A 19,791-nucleotide genomic window follows, 5' to 3' on the forward strand; every position below is an offset into this window, starting at 1 on the left:
TGTCTTCCAGGTTGCTGATCTATTCTTCTGCTTCCTCTAATTTACTATTTATTTCCTCCAGTGTATTTTTAATTTCAGTCACTAAATTCTCAATCTCTGGTTATTTTAATATTTCCTATCTCATTATTGAGGGTTTCACTGAGGTCTTCCATTTCAGTGAGTATCTCTATGACCATTACTTTAAATTCTCTATCGGGCATATTACTTAGCTCCACTCATTTAGCTATCGTGCTGTGATTCTGTCCTCTTTTTCATTTGGGACATATTCCTCTGTCTAAGTCTAGGTTTGTTTCTATGTGATAGGAAATTAAGCTGCATATTCTGTTCTTGAAAGTAGTGGCCTTATAAAGAAGAGGTCCTATGGTGCCCTGTAGTTCATTGTCCCTTGTTCGCCAGAATCTAGCACCTCCAGGTGTCCCCTATATGTGTTGCATGCATATTTGATTTCAGTCCAGTTATCTGCAATGGCTCTCTTTGCTGGTTGTCACAGGGTTGTGACCTGTGGTGTTAGTGGGCCAATATGGGGCCACCTTGGGCTTGAGTTGAATCAGACCAGGCATTTGCCAAAGATGCGGTAGCACCAAACTGCAGGGCACTTTCCCTGTGTTCTCCTGAGAAGCTTTCACTGGTGGGTGGGGCCTCAGACCATATGTCTTCCCCAAGCCCACTGCTCAGATCACAAACTGTTGTGTATGTGGTTATTTTCCCCTCTCCCTGGGGCGAGAGTCACTTTGGAGTGGTGCTGGCCCTTGTCGGAGCTGCTTGCACACTGCCACATTTGTGGACTGACTTTGGATAGACTTCTCCTGAGGCAAGGATGGAGGGCATGGGTCTATAGGAGAACACAGGGGTGGGGTGCATTGTTAGCCAGTTAGGACAGTGTATATGCTGTGGTGGTCCCTCATGTGTTCCTATAAACAGGCTGGGATGTAGAGGAGGGAGATCATCCTACCAGTTCTTTTGTTCTTGGAGACATCTCCTAAAATTCCCTGCCCCTCCAGGACACATTCTGATAAGCAATTAAGTCTTCCTTTAAACCCCAGGCACTTTTCTCAAACTGCTGCTTCTATGCTGTATCTCCATGGGACTGTTTGTTATCCTATCTCTTTCAGGGTGGAGACTCAGTTTCCTATTGCCCTCCACCTCTTCCAGAGTACAGCCTACTGATTTTTAAAGTTACAGGTGTTAAGCCCCACTGACTGTAAGATTTTGTGAAGATAAGCCCCTCTGGTTTTCAAGGCAAATATGGAGAATCGTCTTCCCAGTGCAGGGTCCACATATTGCGGGTGGCTGGTGTGGGGTCTTCTCCTTTCACTTCACCATTACTGTGGTTTCCCTCCCTCCTGTGAACAGGCCTGTGGGTCAGCTTGGTTCCTGACCATTTGTCCGCCCTTCCTAGTCTTTTCAATATGCCCTTTTCTCTACATTTAGCTGTGGAGAGTATGTTTGTCAATCTTTGTGTCATTTTCGAGGTTATATACACTGCTCTTGGTGTTATTTAGGCATATCCATGGGACAAGTTGCTCTCAGGACCCTCCTACTCTGCCATCTTCCCCAAAAGTTCTGATTCTGCTTTTTGTTCGTTATTTTTTTAGATTCCTCTTATGTGTAGAATCATATAATATTTGTTTTCCCTGACTCATTGCACTTAGCATAATACCCTCTAGATCTATCCGTGTTATCTCAAATGGCATGATCTCATCCATTTTTGCGGCTGTGTAATACTATGTTGAGTTTATATATACGCCACATTGCTTTATGTATTCATCTATTGATGGACACTTAGATTACTTCCATATCTTGGCTATTGTAAATAATGTTTCAATAAACATACAAGAGCATATAACTTTTCAAATTAGTGTTTCATTTTCTTTGGATAAATACCCAGTAGTGGAATTACTGGACCACATGGTATTTCTATTTTTAATTTTTTGAGGAAACTCCATACTGTTTTCCACAGTGGCTGTAATAATTTACATTCCCACCAACAGTGCACAAAGGTTCCTTTTTCTCTACATCCTAGTCAGTACTTGTTATTTCTTGTCATTTTTGATATTAGCCATTCTAAATGGTATACAGTGATATCTCATTTTGGTCTCCATTTGTATTTGCCTGACAATTAGTGATATTGAGAATTTTTTCATTTATATGTTGGCCATCTGTATGTCTTTTTTGAAAAATGTCTATTCAGGTATTTGCCCTTTTTTTTTTAGATTTTTTTTTAGTGTTGTTGTATAGTCCCCTTATATATTGTGGATATTAGCCCCTTATTGGATATATCTTTTTTTTTAAGATTTTATTTATTTGACACAGAGAGAGAAAGCACAAGCAGGCAGAGCAGCAGGCAGAGAGCGAGGGAGAAGCAGGCTCTCCACTGAGCAGGGAGCCAGATGCGGGGCTTGACCCCAGGACCCAGGGATCATGACCTGAGCCAAAGGCAGTCGCTTAACTGACTGAGCCACCCAGGCACCCCGGATATATCATTTTCAAATATCTTCCCCCATTCAGTAGGTTGTCTTTTTTTTTTTTTTATGGTTTCCTTTGCTGTGCAAAAGCTTTTTATTTTGATGTAGTCCCAATAGTTTATTTTTGTTTTTGTTTCCCTTGACCAAGGACCCATATCTACAAAAATGTTGCTATGGCCTATTTCAAAGAAATACTCCCTATGCTCTTTTCTAGAATTTCTGTGGTTCCAGGTCTCACATTTAAACTGCAAATGGATTAAAGACTTATTTTTGCATATGGTGCTAAAAGATGTTCCAGTTTCATTCTTTTACATGTAGCTGTCTAGTTTTCCCAATACCCTTAATTGAAGATACTGTCTTTTCCTCACTGTATATTCTCACATACTTTGTCAGAGATTAACTGACCATATATTCATTCATTTATGTCTTGGCTCTATCCTGTTCTATTGATCTATGTGTCTGTTTTTATGCTAGTACCATACTGTTTTGATTTCTACAGATAAATAATATATTCCTTTTTTTTAAGATTTTATTTATTTATTTGACAGAGAGAGAGATAGAAAGAGCAGGAACACAAGCAGGGGGAGTGGGAGAGGGAGAAGCAGGCTCCCCGCTGAGCAGGGAGCCTGATGTGGGACTCGATCCCAGGACCCTGGGATCATGACCTGAGCCAAAGGCAGATGCTTAATGACTGAGCCACCCAGGCACCCCAATAAGTAATATATTCTGAAACCTGGTATTGTTTTTTTTTAATGTTTTATTTATTTATTCAGGAGAGTCAGAGAGAGAGAGAGAGGCAGAGGCAGAGAGAGAAGCAGGCTCCCCACCTGGCAGGGAGCCCGAGGCGGGACTTGATCCCAGGACCCTGGGATCATGACCTGAGCTGAAGGCAGACGCTTAACCATCTGAGCCACCCAGGTGCCCCTGAAACCTGGTATTGTTTTATTTCCAGCTTTGTTCTACTTTCTCAGGATTGCTTTGGCTATTCTGTGTCTTTTGTGCTTCCATACGAATTTTAGGATTATTTGTTCTAGTTCTGTAAAAAATGCGGTTGGCATTTGATAAGGATTGCATTCTTCTATAGTTTGCTTTGGGTAATGTGTGAATTTTAACAATATTAATGCTTCTCACCCACAAACATGGAATATCTTTTCATTTGTTTGTATCATCTTCAATTTCTTTCATCGATTTTTATAGTTTTCAGAGTATAGGTCTTTCACATCCCTGATTAAGCTTATTCTTAGGTATTTTATTCTTTTTGATACAATTGTAAATGGTGTTGTTTATTTTTTATACTTTTTAAATTTTATTGTTAATAACCATACATTACATCATCAGTTTTTGATGTAAAGTTCTATGATTCATTGTTTGGGTATAACACCCTGTGCTCCATTCAGTACATGCCCTCTTATTACCCATCACCAGGCTAACGCAACCCCCACCCCCCTCCCCTCTAGAACCCTCAGTTTGTTTCTCAGAGTCCATAGTCTCTCATGGTTCATCTCCCCCTCCGATTTCCCCACCTTCAGTTTTCCCTTCCTACTCTCTTCTTTTTTAAACGTATTTTTTAAATTTTTAACATTTTTTAATGTATCGTTTCAGAGGCACAGAGGTACAGGTCTGTGATTTAACAGTCTTACACAATTTACAGCGCTCACCATAGCACATACCCTCCCCAATGTCTATCACCCAGGCACCCCATCCCTCCCACCCCCCACCACTCCAGCAACCCTCAGTTTGTTTCCTGAGATTAAGAATTCCTTATATGATATCATATGATACATGTCTTTCTCTGATTGACTTATTAAGCTCAGCATAATACCCACCAGTTCCATTCACATTGTTGCAAATGGCAAGAATTCATTCCTTTTGATGGCTTTTGATGGCTGCATAATATTCCATTGTGTGTGTGTGTGTGTGTGTGTGTGTGTGTGTGTACCACATCTTCTTTATCCATTCATCTGTCGATGGACATCTTGGCTCTTTCCACAGTTTGGCTATTATGGACATTGCTGCTATAAACATCGGGGTGCTCGTACCCCTTTGGGTCCCTGCTGGAAGAGCAGTGGCCTGTGCCATGGATCACAGTTTATGGCAACCCCAAACTGAGAGCCCACTCCTCGGCTCCATCTCTGCAGCCGGCTTCCCTGCTCTGATACCTGGGAGCTCTGCCACACTCAGGCATCCCTGGTCTTTCTGTGACCCTGAGGGTCCTGAGACCACACTGTCCCAGCGAGTATTCCACCCCCCGCTTAGCCACTGGAGTGACGTCCCTCAGTGGAGCCGACTTCTAAAAGTCCGATTTTATGCTCGGCGGCTCTTTCACTTGCTGGTAGCGGCTGACGGAGGCCCCCTCCCCCGCTGTCTATCCTCCCAAATATCACCTTGGATTCACTTCCCCGCACGTCCTACCTTCCAGTAAGTGGTCGCTTTTCTGTTCAGAGAGTTGTTGCTATTCTTTTCTTCGATCTGTTGAGTTCCTAGGTGTTCAGAATCGTTTGATCCCTATCCAGCTGAATTCCTGAGACCAGATGAAATCCAGGTCTCCCACTCCTCCGCCATTTTGCTCCTCCTCCTCCTGTTTTTTAAATTTGTCTTTCTGGCTATGTTGATATTAGTGTTAAGAAATGCTACCAATTTCTGAGTATTAATTTTACTTTACTCAATGTGCTTATTACTTCTAGTAGTTTTTGTGGGTTTTTTTTTTTTAGGATTTTCTATGTATAATATGCCATTTGCAAATTTTGACAGTTTAACTTCCTTTTTACGAATACGGATGCCTCATTTCTTTTTCTATTCTCATTGCTGTGGCTAGGACTTTCAGTACTATATTGAATAAAAGAGTGGACATCCTTTTCTTTTTTCCGACCTTAGAGGGAAAACTGTTTCACCATTGAGGATGAAGTTAGTTGTGGGTGTTTCATATATGACCTTTATTATGTTCCAATAAGTGCCATTTGACACCACTTTGTTGAGAGTTTCTATCATGAATGGATTTAAATCTTGTCAAATGCTTTTTCTTCATCTACTGAGATGATATGATTTTTATCCTTTTGTTTATGTGGTCTATGATGTTGATTGATTTGCATATATTGAATCATCCTTGCATCCTTGGAATAAATCCCGCTTGATTGTGGTGGATGATCTTTTTAATGTATTGTTGGACCTGGTTTGCTAGTATTTTGTTGAGAGTTTTTGCATTTGTTCTTTAGGGATTTTTTCTTTTCCCCCTTATTTTTACTCCCTTCACGTTTTATGTATATATTGTTACATTTTGCATCTTTTTATTCATAGTTTTCTTATGTCTAGTTTTTGCCACTTTTCCGCTTTAAGAAGTCACTTTAATATTTCTTGTAAGGCTGGTTTAGTGGTGAAAAACTCCTTTAATTTTGTCTGGGGAATTATCTCACCCTCAAACCTGAATGATAACCTTGCTAGGTAGAGTATTCCTGGTTGTACTTTTTTTTTTTTTCAGCACTTTGAATATATCATGTCATCCCTTTCTGGCCTATGAAGTTTCTGCTGGAAAATTAGCTGATGGTCTTATAGGTTTTCACTTGCAAGTAACTTTTGTTTTTCTCTTGCTGCTTTTGAGAGTCTCTCCTTTAACCTTTGATATTTTAATTATTATATGTCCTGGTGTGGGTTCATCTTGTTTGGAACTCTCTGCTCCTTGGATGGATGTCTATTTACCTCCCTAGATTAGGGAAATTTTCAGTTATTGGAAGAAAAAATGAGTTTTCAATACCTTTCTCACTCTTCTTCTTCTGGGACACCTATAATGTGAGGTTTTTTTTTTTCACTTGGTGCTGTCCAAAAGATCTCATAATCTATTATCATTAAAACAAAAATCTTTTCTTTTCGCTGTTCAGCTTGTGTGCTTTCCATTAGCCTGTCTTCCAAGATCACTGATAAATTCTTCAGCATCCTCTAATTTGCTGATACCCTCTAGCGTGTTTTTATTTCAGTTAGTGTATTTTCCAGCTCTGATTGGTTCCTTCTTTTTTAATATTTTCTCTTTATTGGTGTTCTCATTGAGATTTTCCACTTTTCTCCAGCATGGTGTGTATCTTTATGATCATTACTTTAAATTATGAGGCTAATTGTTCATCTGTGTTTCACTTAGTTCTTTTTTTGACTTTTTATTTTCTACATTCCTCTGTCTCCCCATTTTGCTTGATTTTTCTGTGTGTGTTTCTTTGAATTAGGCAGAGTGGCTAATTCTCCTGAACTTGAAGGAGTGGTCTTGATCATACTATTCCCTATACAGATGCTATGTGCTTGGTGAATTATGCTGAATGGCTGGAGCTGTGGGGATGTATGCTTGTTACTCTTTTAAATTGCAGCTTTTTATAGAAAGAAGAAAATAATAAGTAAATAAATAAGAAATAGAAAAGGAAATAAGAGAAAAAGAAAAAAAATAGAAAAAAGCAAAGAAATAAAAACTAAAAAAAAATTATTTTCCATATTGCTGTCCAGTTTTCCAAAAAACATTTGTTGAAGAGGCTGTTGCTTCCTGATTAGATATTCCTTCCTGCTTTGTTGAAGAATAATTGATCATATAGTTGTTAGTTCATTTCTGGGTTTTCTATTCTGTTCCATTGATTTATGTGTTTACTTTTGTGCCAGTGGCATACTGTTTTGATCACTATAGCTTTGTGCTATGACTTGAAGTCTGGAAATGTGATGCCTACAGCTTTTCTTTTCTTTTTCAAGTTTGGCTATTCAGGGTCTTTGTGGCTCCATATAAATTTTTTTTTTTTTAAAGATTTTGTTTATTTGAGAGATAGAATGAGATAGAGAGAGCACATGAGAGGGGGGAGGGTCAGAGGGAGAAGCAGACTCCCTGCCGAGCAGGGAGCCTGATGTGGGACTCGATCCCGGGACTCCAGGATCGTGACCTGAGCCGAAGGCAGTCGCCCGACCGACTGAGCCACCCAGGCGCCCTCCATATAAATTTTATAATTGTTTGTCCTAGCTCTGTGAAAAACATTGTTGGTATTTTGATAGGGATTGTATTAAATGTGTAGATTGCTTTGGGTAATATAGATATATTAACAATATTTGTTCCTCAACCCATGAGCATGGAATGTCTTTCCATTTCTTTGTGTTGTCCTCATTTTCTTTCACCAATGTTTTATAGTTTTCAGAGTACAGGTCTTTTACTTTTTTGATTAGGTTTATTCGTAGGTATCTTACTGTTTTTGGTACAAATGTAAATGGGATTCATTTTTTAATTTGTCTTTGTGCTTCTTCATTATTAGCATATAGAAATGCAACAGATTTCTGTATGTTGATTTTGTATCCTGTGACTTTACTGAATTCATGTATCAGTGCTAGCAGTTTTTTTGTGGAGCCTTTTGGGTTTTCTGTATAGAGTATCATGTCATCTGTAAATAGTAAAAGTTTCCCTTCTTTATTGCTGATTTGGATGCCTTTAATTTCTTTTTGTTGTCTGATTGATGTGGTGAAAACCTGCAGTATTATGTTAAATAACAGTGGCAAGAGTGGACATCACTGTCTTGTTCCTAACCCTAGAGGAAAAACTCTGTTTTTCTCCATTAAAGATGATATTTGCTGTGGGTTTTTCATAGATGACCTTTAATGTTGACGTATGTTCCCTCTAAATCTACCCTGTTGAGGGTTTTTATCATGAATGGATGTTGTACTTTGTCAAATGCTTTTTCTGCTTCTACTGAAATGATCATATAGTTCTTGCCCTTCCTTTTATTAATGTGGCATATCACTCTGATTTGTGAATATTGAACCACTCTGGTGATCCAGGAATAAATCCCATTTGATCATGGAGATTTTTTTTTTAAGATTTTATTTATTTGTCAAAGAGAGTGGGATCACACAGCAGGGGGAGCAACAGGGAGAGGGAGAAGCAGTCTCCCCATTGAGCAAGGAGCCCGATGCAGGACTCAATCCCAGGACCCTGGGATCATGACCTGAGCCGAAGGCAGCTGCCCAACTGACTGAGCCACCCAGGCCTCTCTGGGTGAATTTTTTAATGTATTATTGGATTTAGTTTCCTAGTATTTTATTGAGAATTTTTGCATCCATTTCATCAAGGATATTGGCCTGCAGTTCTGTTTTTTAGTAGGGTCCTTATCTGGTTTTAGTATCAGGGTAAGGCTTTATAGAATGAATTTGGAAGTTTTCCTTCCTTTATAAGGAAGGAAAGTTTATAGGTATTTAAGTTTATAGGTATTAACTTTTCTTTACATATTTGGTAGAATCCCCCTGTGAAGCCATCTTGTCCTGGACTTTTGTTTGTTGGGAGTTTTTTGATTACTAATCCAATTTCATTGCTGGTTATTGGACTGTTTAAGTTTTCTACTTATTTCTGTTTCAATTTTGGTAGGTTATATCTTTCTAGGAATTAATCCATTTCTTCCAACTTGTCCAATTTGTTGGCATACAGTTTTTCATAATATTCTTTTATAATTGTTTGTTTGTATTTCTTTAGTATTGGTTGTTATTTATCCTTTCTCATATATGATTTTATTTATTTTGGTCCTTCCTCTTTTCTTTTTGATAAGCCTGGCTGGATATTTATCAACTTTATTAATTTTTTCAAAGAATTAGCTCCTCATTTCATTGATCTGTTCTTCTGTTCACTTTAGGCTTTTTTTTTTGTTCTTTCTGTAGCTCCTTTGAGTGTAAGTTCAGACAAAAATAAATTCAAAATGGATTAAAGACCTAAATGTGAGACCTGAAACCATAAAATCCTAGAGGATAACCCAGGCAGTAACCTCTTTGACATCAGCCATAGGAACTTCTTTCTAGATATGTCTCCAGAGGTAAGGGAAACAAAAGCAAAAATAAACTATTGGGAATTCATCAAAATAAAAAAGCTTCTGCACAGCAAAAGAAATAATCAATGGAACTAAAAGGCAACCTTTAGAATGGGAGAAGATATTTGCAAATGACATAACTGATAAAGGGTTAGTATCCAAAATCTATAACAAGCTTATAAAACTCAACACCCAAAAAATGAATAATCCAATTAATAAAAGGGCAGAAGGCATGAAGAGACATTTTCTAAAGAAGACATACAGATGACCAACAGACACATGAAAAGATGTTCAACATCACTGATCATCAGGGAAATACAAATCAAAACTACAATGAGATATCACAAGACACTTGTCATATGGGCTAAAATCAACAACATAAGAAACAACAGGTGTTGGGAGGATGCGGAAAAAGGGGCACCCTCTTGCACTGTTGGTGGGAATGCAAAGTGGTGCAGCCACTGTGGAAAACAGTATGGAGTTTCCTCAAAAAGTTAAAAATAGAACTACCTTATAATCCAACAATTGTACTGCTAAGTATTTACCCAAAGAATACAAAAATACTAATTCAAAGGGATACATGCACCCCAATGTTTATAGCAGCATTATCTACAATAGCCAAATTATGGAAATAGCCCAAGTGTCCATCAACTGATGACTGGATAAAGAAAATGTGGTATATGTATACAATGGAGTATTACTAAGCCATAAAAAGAATGAAATCTTGCATTTTCAATAACATGGATGGGGCTAGAGAGTATTATGCTAAACAAAATAAGTCAGAGAAAGACAAATACCCTATGATTTTACTCATATATGGAATTTAAGAAACGAAACAAATAATCAAGGGGGTAAAAATGAGAGATATACCAAGAAACACACTCAACTATAGAGAACTGATGATTACTAGAGGGAAGATGAGTTGGAGGGGGATCAGTTAAATAGGTGAGGGGATTAAAGGGTGCTTTTGTGATGAGCACTGGCTGATGTATGGAATTGCTGGATCACTATATTGTAGGCCTGAAACTCATATTACACTGTATATTACCTAAATGAAATTTAAATAAAAACTTAAAAAAAACTAAAAAAATTTAATAAAAAATCCCCAAAAAACATAAAAAGACCCTGTGGCTTATTTTCTGTGCCTCAGCATCACAGTGGCTCATGTGGCCTGGGGACCCTGGATCCACTGAGATCAAAAGCTCACTATAAACTGGACCCTCTTCTAGTCTGAGCTTTTAAGTTGGAGAGAGCATCCCTGCAATTCTTTGGGCCTTTTAAATCCTGGTTTTTTGTTTTTTGTTTTTTCCTGTTCTCCTAGCATGACCAAGGCTTGAATGGGCTTGCAGACTCTAGATTTTGCTAAGGTCTCAAGCTCATAGTAACAACCAGACCAACTGTTATCATGTCCTGACCCTGCTCTGATCTAGGCTTTTAAAGTATAATAGGAATATAAACTGGATTTTCCTGTCCCTCTGACCTGGAGAGTGTTCTCCCAGCTCCTTTGCCCCTTGGCAGAATCCTAGTCTTTCTCTGTTACATGCTTGTTGCTCTTTTAAACCATGTCTTATTTTCTGTGCCCAAGGACACCGGTCCCTCAGTATTACCTATCCCCCAAGCCCCAGTGCTATTCATAGCATTGGGGGTGCAAGTTCCCTTTGTTACCATGTCTCCATCTCTTTTGCTGTTTTCTTACCATGTTGTTGTTGGTTGTTCAGTAGCTGTTCTATCAGTCTTCAGTTCTTTTTCAGGAGGAACTGTTCTACTAATAGGTATAATTTGGTGTGTTTCATGAAGAAGGTGAGTTCAGGTTTTTCCTAAGTTGCCATCTTGGAAAAGAACTCCCTGTAGGCTGATTATTTTTTAAGAAACTGCAAAAAAAAAAAAAAAAAAAGCTCTAAAAACCAAGTGGAAGTTACCTGTTATAAGGGACATATACATGAATAGGGAAATCTCTATTTGTGTGTCTCCCTCACTGTACCAAAAAAGGGAGATGACTCTAACTCTCTGGAAACTCTTATCTATGGACATGACCTTATCCTTGTGTGTTGTGCTTTTCCTCCTAACCTGCCTTAACTGACTCCCCACCCTCAACATATTTTGTCCTTGCTGAAGGTGATATTTAAGGTGTTGGCTTTGGCCAGTGTAGAGAATTATTTAGTTTTCCTGGACCTCTCTCATATACACAGGTGGTATACATATTATTAAACTTTCGTTTGTTTTTGTCCTATTTATCTTAGATTAATTATTAGATCTGCCAAAGGATATAGAAGGGAAGAAAGGAAAACTTTTCTGTCCCTATATTGTCAAGCATGACATTATTTGTAAATAAATCCAATTTATGTAATGGCAGCAGGTCTAACCAAAACTTCTTCGAGGCTCAGAAAGCTCCTAAACATAGACCTAGTTTCCTATTTGAAGGAATATCTTATATATATAGAAAAGGTGGGGGCGGGAGACAGAATAAGACAAATTTCTTCAAACTTATTGCATATATGATATATATTGACATTTGTTCATATATTTTGTTTTATAGCAATGTTAGAAAACAAATCAACAGTAAATTGTAAAGATCTTATTGGCTTTACTCAAAGATTCATGAATCAGGCAGCATCCTATCTGGCAAATAGAAAGGAACTGGGAAGAGCTATACAAAATAAGACTTTTATAGGCAGAAAGGAGTGCTCTAGCAGACAAAGACAACTTCCTTTGGGACACAGCAGGGGGTCCATCAGGCAGATGACCTCACTAGTGCTGACCAGGTAATTTTAGATGGACTGTTTAAAGATTCCACTCCTGAGAGAGATTGAAACTAAGAACTGGTTTGGTGACATGGGTTTAGCACAAATGATCCCATTTTGTGCCTGCTGTCTCTTTTTTTTTTTTTTTTTTAAGATTTTTTTATTTATTTGACAGAGACACAGTGAGAGAGGGAACACAAGCAGGGGGAGTGGGAGAGAGAGAAGCAGGCTTCCCACCGAGCAGGGAACCCGATGAGGGGCTGAATCCCAGGACCCTGGGATGACCTGAGCTGAAGGCAGACGCTTAATGATTGAGCCACCCAGGCACCCCTGCTGTCTCCTTTTTAATGATAAACACATATACAGTAATATTTTATAAAAAATTCCTTCCTTTCCTGCCCTGGTTCCTTAGAGAATTGAATTACTTGTGTCACTGTAATTCTGAAAAATTAAGGATTGTTGGTGGGGGTAGATAATAGTTGATACTTTAAAAATGTTAACCTGCAGTATTTTTAGGTACTTATAAGAGTGTAAAGAAATACAGAATGTTCAGTTCTTACAAAGCAGTTATCCATAGAATTCCTAAAAAATGGATCAGTATTTGCATTTTAATCTCTAATGACATTTAAAAAATATTGGCTGCTTCATGTGAAATTATTTTAAATCGGTATGAAGCATGTTTAGTCGATGTGCCTAGTGCACAGCAATTTCCAGTGTATTAAAACCCTATATATTTTAATCTTCTTGTATACAATTGGAAAATTGTAGAAAATAATGTCTCTGTAAACAACCAAGCCATATTTTAAGTGAACTGAAGGGGGTGACTATGTAAATCCTATATGCAAACTTTTTATTCAATGAGTGCATTTTATATAAATATATAGATTAACCTTGGAAATTGGGTATTGTGTAATGGCTGGGGCTTATATGCTGATAGTAAAGAAAGCCTTAGGTATTTTGATCTGTTTATCAGAAAGAATAAGTATTTCAACTAAATTCTAAGTAAACTTCTTGAGTTCAAAATCACTCCAGCCTTAAGAAATTCTATTATTTAGGGGCGCCTGGGTGGCTCAGTCCTTGAGCTGCCTTTGGCTCAGGTCATGACCCCCGGGTCCTGGGACTGGGCTCCTGGCTCAGCAGGGAGCCTGCTTCTGCCTCTCCCACTGCTCATGTTCTCTCTCTCTCTCACACATAAATAAATAAAAACTAAAAAAAAAAAAAAAAAAGAAATGCTGTCATTTAAAGGTCTTCATTTTTTCCATTTGCTTTCCGATAACCCACAGAGCTTAAAAATCTGTGGTTTTACAGATAGTTCGAAAACAAACTAAATGCATTACTTCCAATGCTTGTTACAATGTTTGTTCTAATGAAAATTAGATGCCAAGTAGACAATTCCCTGGCAAATAATAAATTTATTTTACTATTTTTAGAACCAAAGACCCAGCTATAATAAAAGAGAGAACATGGAGAGCATCAAGTATGCTAATAAAACTGCACGTTTTGGTTGCATTTAATTTCATTTACATAAATGGGTTTTCTAATATCTAAATAATTTAGAGTATTATATTTCTTTTCCTGTAAGGGCATATCTCCCCAAAATTATATCTTTGTAAAACCATTCTATTTTCATTTTTGCCTTAAATTCATAATAAATTTGTAGCTCTTATTAATAGTAAGTAATGTGATTAAATTTTAATAAGACCCATAGGAATCCAAAATCAAATGCTGTCACAGATAAATAGGTCAATCAGATGAATTATTTTTTTCCATTTTAGTAAACATAGATAAAGTAGCTCTGTCAGGATCCTTTAATTAGGAAATTTCCTCTTCTAGAAAGAGAGGGAAAGTAATATTCTTCCTCTTTTGTAACTTAATTTTTTTTTCTAAAATAATCATCTAATTTCTTCCAATAGCCTTAGTAATTTTGAACTATGAAGTGAATGTTTCCACTATTATGGTTATGTTTTTGAGAGGCCCTAGGCATGAAACTTACTAAAACCCTCCATCCTGGCTAGTGGAAGGCATACCAGTGTGCATAAGGCATGCTCAGCACTATATCTGGTGATAGGGTTGTTGTAAGTAAAAGTCTCAAAGTGAGGCTGTGATCAAAGAGATACAATGTAATAGAATAGGGCTAAATTTTTATTAAGCACCAGTGAATTCAGCCTGTCAGTGTTATATTGGCATAGTGATACTGGCTGATCAAGATTAGGGCAGTCAAGAAAAGCTTATAGGATGAGTTGTGATTAAAGGTGATCCCCACAAGAGAGGGGGAACTTGTACAGGGGTAGAAAACTGTGAGGACTTCCTGTGAATAAGATAAGCAATTGCTTAATAAGCACAAATGGTTAATGTGTCAAGCTCACCCAGTTCAGAGGCTGACCTGGATACTGTGTTAGGTTCTCCTTGCTTCTGTACCACAATAACCACAAATATAGGGACTTAACATAAATTTGTTTTCTTACAGTTTTGGAGATCAGAAGTCTAAAAGCAGGGTGTTGTTAAGGGTGTGTTCATTCTGGAAGCTTCAGGAGAATTGTTTCAGCAACTTGGTTCTGAAACAAACCAATAAAAGATATATTCTTAAACACTTGAGATTGATTTTTCTAATCCTAGTCAATTGCTTGCAAGAGCATTTTTTCTATCCACATGTTTTGAAATGAAATTCAGTAAGTATAACTGCATAAATATCTCTTATATATTTTTTAAAGTGAAATTTATCGAGTGCTTAGCATATGCCAAACAGTGAGAAACCATTTATGTACATTAACTAGTCTTCACAGAAAATAAGATATTCTTGAGAAGAATCCTTTGAGGTACAGAGAGGTCATGTAAATTGCCCAAAGACATGCAATTAGGGGAAGGGTCAGAATTTAGTATAAGATGATGACTGTGAATTCAACATTAATAACTCCATTTACATTTTAACCTAGTTTAACAAAGATTCTAATAACAATTATCAATATTCTTTATTGGAAAAGTTTGTCATTGCCAAATACAAATTTGAAAAAGAAAAAAACAAATTTAAACTTTTAAAAGATTTTGTAGGATCTCTGAGATCTTCAAAAGACTATGATAATACCTTGTGTCACTAGCTAAAATAGTATTCCAAGGGGAAGCCTGGGAACTGGCATAAGAAATTCATTTCCACCACCTTGTAAGAGATTTTTTGCTTCCTGTAAAGAAAATTCTTTCTATGGGATAGGACAGGAAGCTCATTTGATCTTCCTAATTAACTAGTCCCTTAGCTTTAAATTCTGTGGTAATTTCTATTGCCTCTGCTCAAATAAGTAGAGGGCATGAAACTATGATTTACATAAGAAAAGTTTAAAATTCAAATTCGAGCAACAACGAGGCAAACTTATTAGCTTATTAAATAAGCAAATGGGGCACCTGGGTGGCTCAGTTGGTTGAGCATCTGCCCTTGGCTCAGGTCATGATCTTAGGGTCCTGGGATTGGACCCCACATCACAGGAGTCTGCTTCTCTCTCTCTCCCCCTCCCCCCACTCATGCGCTCTCTCTCTCAAAATTTTTTAAAAACAATCAAGGCACCTGGGTGGCTCAGTTGGTTAAGCATCTGCCTTCAGCTGGGGTCGTGATCCAAGGATCCTGGGATAGGGTCCCACGTGGTGTGCCCTGCTCAGTGGGGAGCCTGCTTCTCCCTCTGCCTGTGCTCTCTCTGTCAAATAAATAAAATCTTTAAAAAAATCAAATAATTTTGGAAAAATAATACACAAAAGAAGAAAATTTAGAGCACATGTCTAGTAGCAGTAAACAGTGCTATAATTTTTCTGGAAATTATGTCTTTTACTGATTGCTGACATATATTAAAGTTTTTAAACTGATATTCTAATTTTGAGTTTATATTTAAGAAAATATAAAAGAAAATGAAAATACACAAAAATATTTCTTCCAGAAGTTCTGTAATCCAAATATTAGCAAGTATTTATTGGGAGTTTATTATGAGCCAGACACTGTGCTAATGTGGTGTATAGTATTATTTTATTTAATTCTACATAAAATTGCCAAAGCTAGACATTATAATAATCACTTTCTGAATGGATAAAATGGAGAATCCACATAATTTTCACAAGTCAAAGGGTTAATAAACAGAAAAACCAAGACTTGAATCTGAGATAATATCTGTCACCAAAATCCATGCTTCTGTTAACTTTTTAACAACTACTCCATTTTCTCCTTTGCAATGACCAAAATTAGGGAAATAATAGGACATTTAAGTTTTATGTATGTACACAAAGATCAAAGAAAGACTAATATGAATACTGGTATTTAGGTAAACATTATCTCTGATTATTTTCTACAAAATATTTTTAACATTTTAACATCATCTTTACCCTGCCCTTATTACAAATATGCAATGTTGTACATTATGGAGACATTAGATGATAGTCCACATGCTGAGGGGCTTTCATATTCATACCAGGATAGTTCAATGCATAGATTATTCCAATAAATAGTGTTCTCCCTCAACAAGAGAAAGGGACAGATGACTTTAATACTTTATAAAATACTTCTGATAGCTCTTTTAATGTCTCTCTGAAAGAATGAGGTAACAAAACCAAAAACATACAAACACGGGTGCAAGGCTTTTGAATGTCTCAAATTGAGAGTAAAAGGGACAGTGGAAATTAAATTGTACTGCAGTTTTTTAACTTTTTCTAAAAGGAAAACAGACCAAAAATGCCATTACACCATCTTGCCTGGTAGCTTTTACTAGGCCATACTCATGGAGTTTAACACCAACCCATTGCTTCAAAGATCATGTCTTCAAGCTGTTTGGTTATGGAGCATCAAGAAGAATCCTTATCACTACAGTAATGATATTCATGAGTGTAAGATCTGCTTATTGCATAATGCATTGGGAAAATAATAGGATTTTTAAGAATCAAGTAACTCAAGTAATCAAGTAACTCATTAGAGCAAAGCTCCTCCCCGTTGGACAGACAGCCACATATTCTGGTGCAGTGCCAGCCGCGTCCCTGAGATACGATGGTGAAGGTCGGAGTGAATGGACTTGGCCGTATTGGGCGCCTGGTTCACCAGGGCTGCTTTTGACTCTGGCAAGGTGGATATTGTTGCCATCAATGACCCCTTAATTGACCTCAACTACATGGTCTACATGTTCCAGTATGATTCCACTCATGGCAAATTCCACAGCACAGTCAAGGCTGAGAACGGGAAGCTTGTCAATGGAAAGTCCATCTCCATCTTCCAGGAGTGAGATCCCACCAACATCAAATGGGGTGATGTTGGTGCTGAGTATGTTGTGGAGTCCACTGCGGTCTTGACCACCATGGAGAAGGCTGGGGCTCACTTGAAGAGTGGGGCCAAGAGGGTCATCATCTCTTCTCCCTCTGCCGATGCCCCCATGTTCGTGATGGGTGTGAACCATGAGAAGTATGACAACTCCCTCAAGATTGTCAGCAATGTCTCCTGCACCACCAACTGCTTGGCTCCTCTGGCCAAGGTCATCCATGACAACTTCGGCATCGTGGAGGGACTCATGACCACTCTCCATGCCATCACTGCCACCCAGAAGACCGTGGACGTTCCCTCTGGGAAGCTGTGGCGCGACGGCCGAGGGGCTGCCCAGAACATCATCCCTGCTTCCACTGGCACTGCCAAGGCTGTGGGCAAGGTCATCCCTGAGCTGAACGGGAAGCTCACTGGCATGGCCTTCCGTGTCCCCACCCCCAACGTATCCGTCGTGGATCTGACCTGCCGCCTGGAGAAAGCTGCCAAATACGACGACATCAAGAAGATGGTGAAGCAGGCGTGAGAGGGCCCCCTCAAGGGCATCCTGGGGTACACTGAGGACAGGTTGTCTCCTGCGACTTTAACAGTGACACCCACTCCTCCACCTTCGATGCCAGGGCTGACATTGCTCTCAACGACCACTATGTCAAGCTCATTTCCTGATATGACAATTTGGCTACAGCAACTGGGTGGTGGACCTTATGGTCCACATGGCCTCCAAGTAGTAAGAGCCCCCTGGACCACCAGCCCCAGTGAGAGCAAGAGGAAGAGAGAGGCCCTCAGGTGCTGGGGAGTCCCTGCCCCAACTTTTCCCCCAAAACACTAAGAATCTCCCAACCTCCACCGTTTCCATCCCAGACCCCCTGAAGAAGGGGAGGGGTTTGGGGAGCCCTACCTTGTCATGTACCATCAATAAAGTATACTGTACCCAGCCAAAAAGAAAAAAAAAATTCAGTGCCTCTTAGTGGCCAGTAACCATAAATATGATCCTTAATTTCCTGTTAAGTGATATTCTTACAGTATAGAACATGTGCTCAAGCATTTAGCAGAATCTCAGTACTAGAAGGGTTTAATGATGATAATGAGGGGGGAGGACAAGTAAGAATAAAGTCCTCTGTGAACACTCATGACTTAGTAGTTTTCTTACTCAACAAGCACTACAATCTGTCCATCTTCCCAATAAAATGCTAAAAATCCAGAAAGAAGTAATTAAAAAGAAAATGGTGTTTACTTAACATTATCATAGATTTCATCAAGAAAATGGTCATTCTAAATCATTGTATTTCTTACTTTTACTAAAAAAGCTAATTCAGTAGTGTCTAACACAGTGGTGTCAACTCATATAAACACAGGTAAGATGGATGACATCCAAATAATAGTGATTGATGGAGTTTATCTCCTTTGGTATAGTGCCATTAGCAAGTGTCATTTGTTTTTGACATTTTCTTCAGCCCTGTATAGATGAAACTTTAATTGGCTACTTGAGTGAAAACATAGATACACAATTATAAAGTGTAGTTAAAATGGAGATCATGATTCCCTAACATCAATAAGTAAACTGAAATGGTAGCTAAAAGATAAACTATAAAAACAAAGTGTACAGTTCTGAAATTAGGAATATACAATAGAGAATTATTATAGCAAATAGAGGTAGAAACTGAACTGACATATTTATACTAAAAAAAAGAAAGAAAATGATACTGCCTGAAAGCTTACAAAACTCAGGAATCAGATGGGAACCAACATAAATACAGATGCAAGTTGTATTAACAAAAATGTAGGTAATGCCCTCATCAAGTTATATGTGGTCTCCAGGCCACATCTAGATACCATTTCCCTTTTGGCGGATATTTTTATAGTTGATTAACCAGAGCATATACAAAGGAGATCAAACAGGAACATGAGGGGTTCTGAAATCACATTTGACTAATCTCTAATTGTCACGTGATACTATGAACCTAGATATGGGCTATCAATCAAGGAATATAATATAACTCTGTTAAATATTTGAAGGCTTACATGTGGAAAAAGAATATACATATTCTTTGTGTCTACAGAACAAAGAATTAGAAGTGGGAAAAGTTACAAAACATTTTTTCTAGCTTAGAGGCAAAAAAAAAATACACAGGAATAAAATAATTTTGGGTGGTAGAATTTTTTTATTTTCCCCCAAATATTCTTTAACTTTATTGTAATAATGAAATATGAAAATGACTGAGTTTAGGTGTATCTATCTTAAAAAAACTAATGAGCAAAATAAATGGGATAATATTTGATTAGGATTAGTACACATATTAATACTCCTTATAGAGGAGATTAATATTAAATAATGGATGTAATAAAAGGGAAATTCTAATGATTACTGTGACCTCCATAAGAAAATACTGGCAAGAAAATATTAGGATTCCTACAATTGGAATGTTCAAGTAGAGGCTGAAGAATAAGCTTTTGAAGGGATTTATATTTGAAGGAAGTACATCTAAGAAACCTTCAGTATTACAATTTTA

General features: G+C 37.9%; 1 pseudogene; it reads left to right on the forward strand.

Annotated features, from left to right (window-relative positions):
- The first annotated feature begins 17,017 nt into the window (after positions 1 to 17,017).
- LOC141370772 (glyceraldehyde-3-phosphate dehydrogenase-like) lies at positions 17,018 to 18,062 on the forward strand (annotated as a pseudogene).
- Positions 18,063 to 19,791: the final 1,729 nt, after the last annotated feature.

Source organism: Callorhinus ursinus, unplaced genomic scaffold (assembly GCF_003265705.2).
Source record: "Callorhinus ursinus isolate GAN/ISIS: 27379988/994484 unplaced genomic scaffold, GSC_fseal_2.0 scaffold1, whole genome shotgun sequence".
NCBI classification, from domain to species: domain Eukaryota; kingdom Metazoa; phylum Chordata; class Mammalia; order Carnivora; family Otariidae; genus Callorhinus; species Callorhinus ursinus.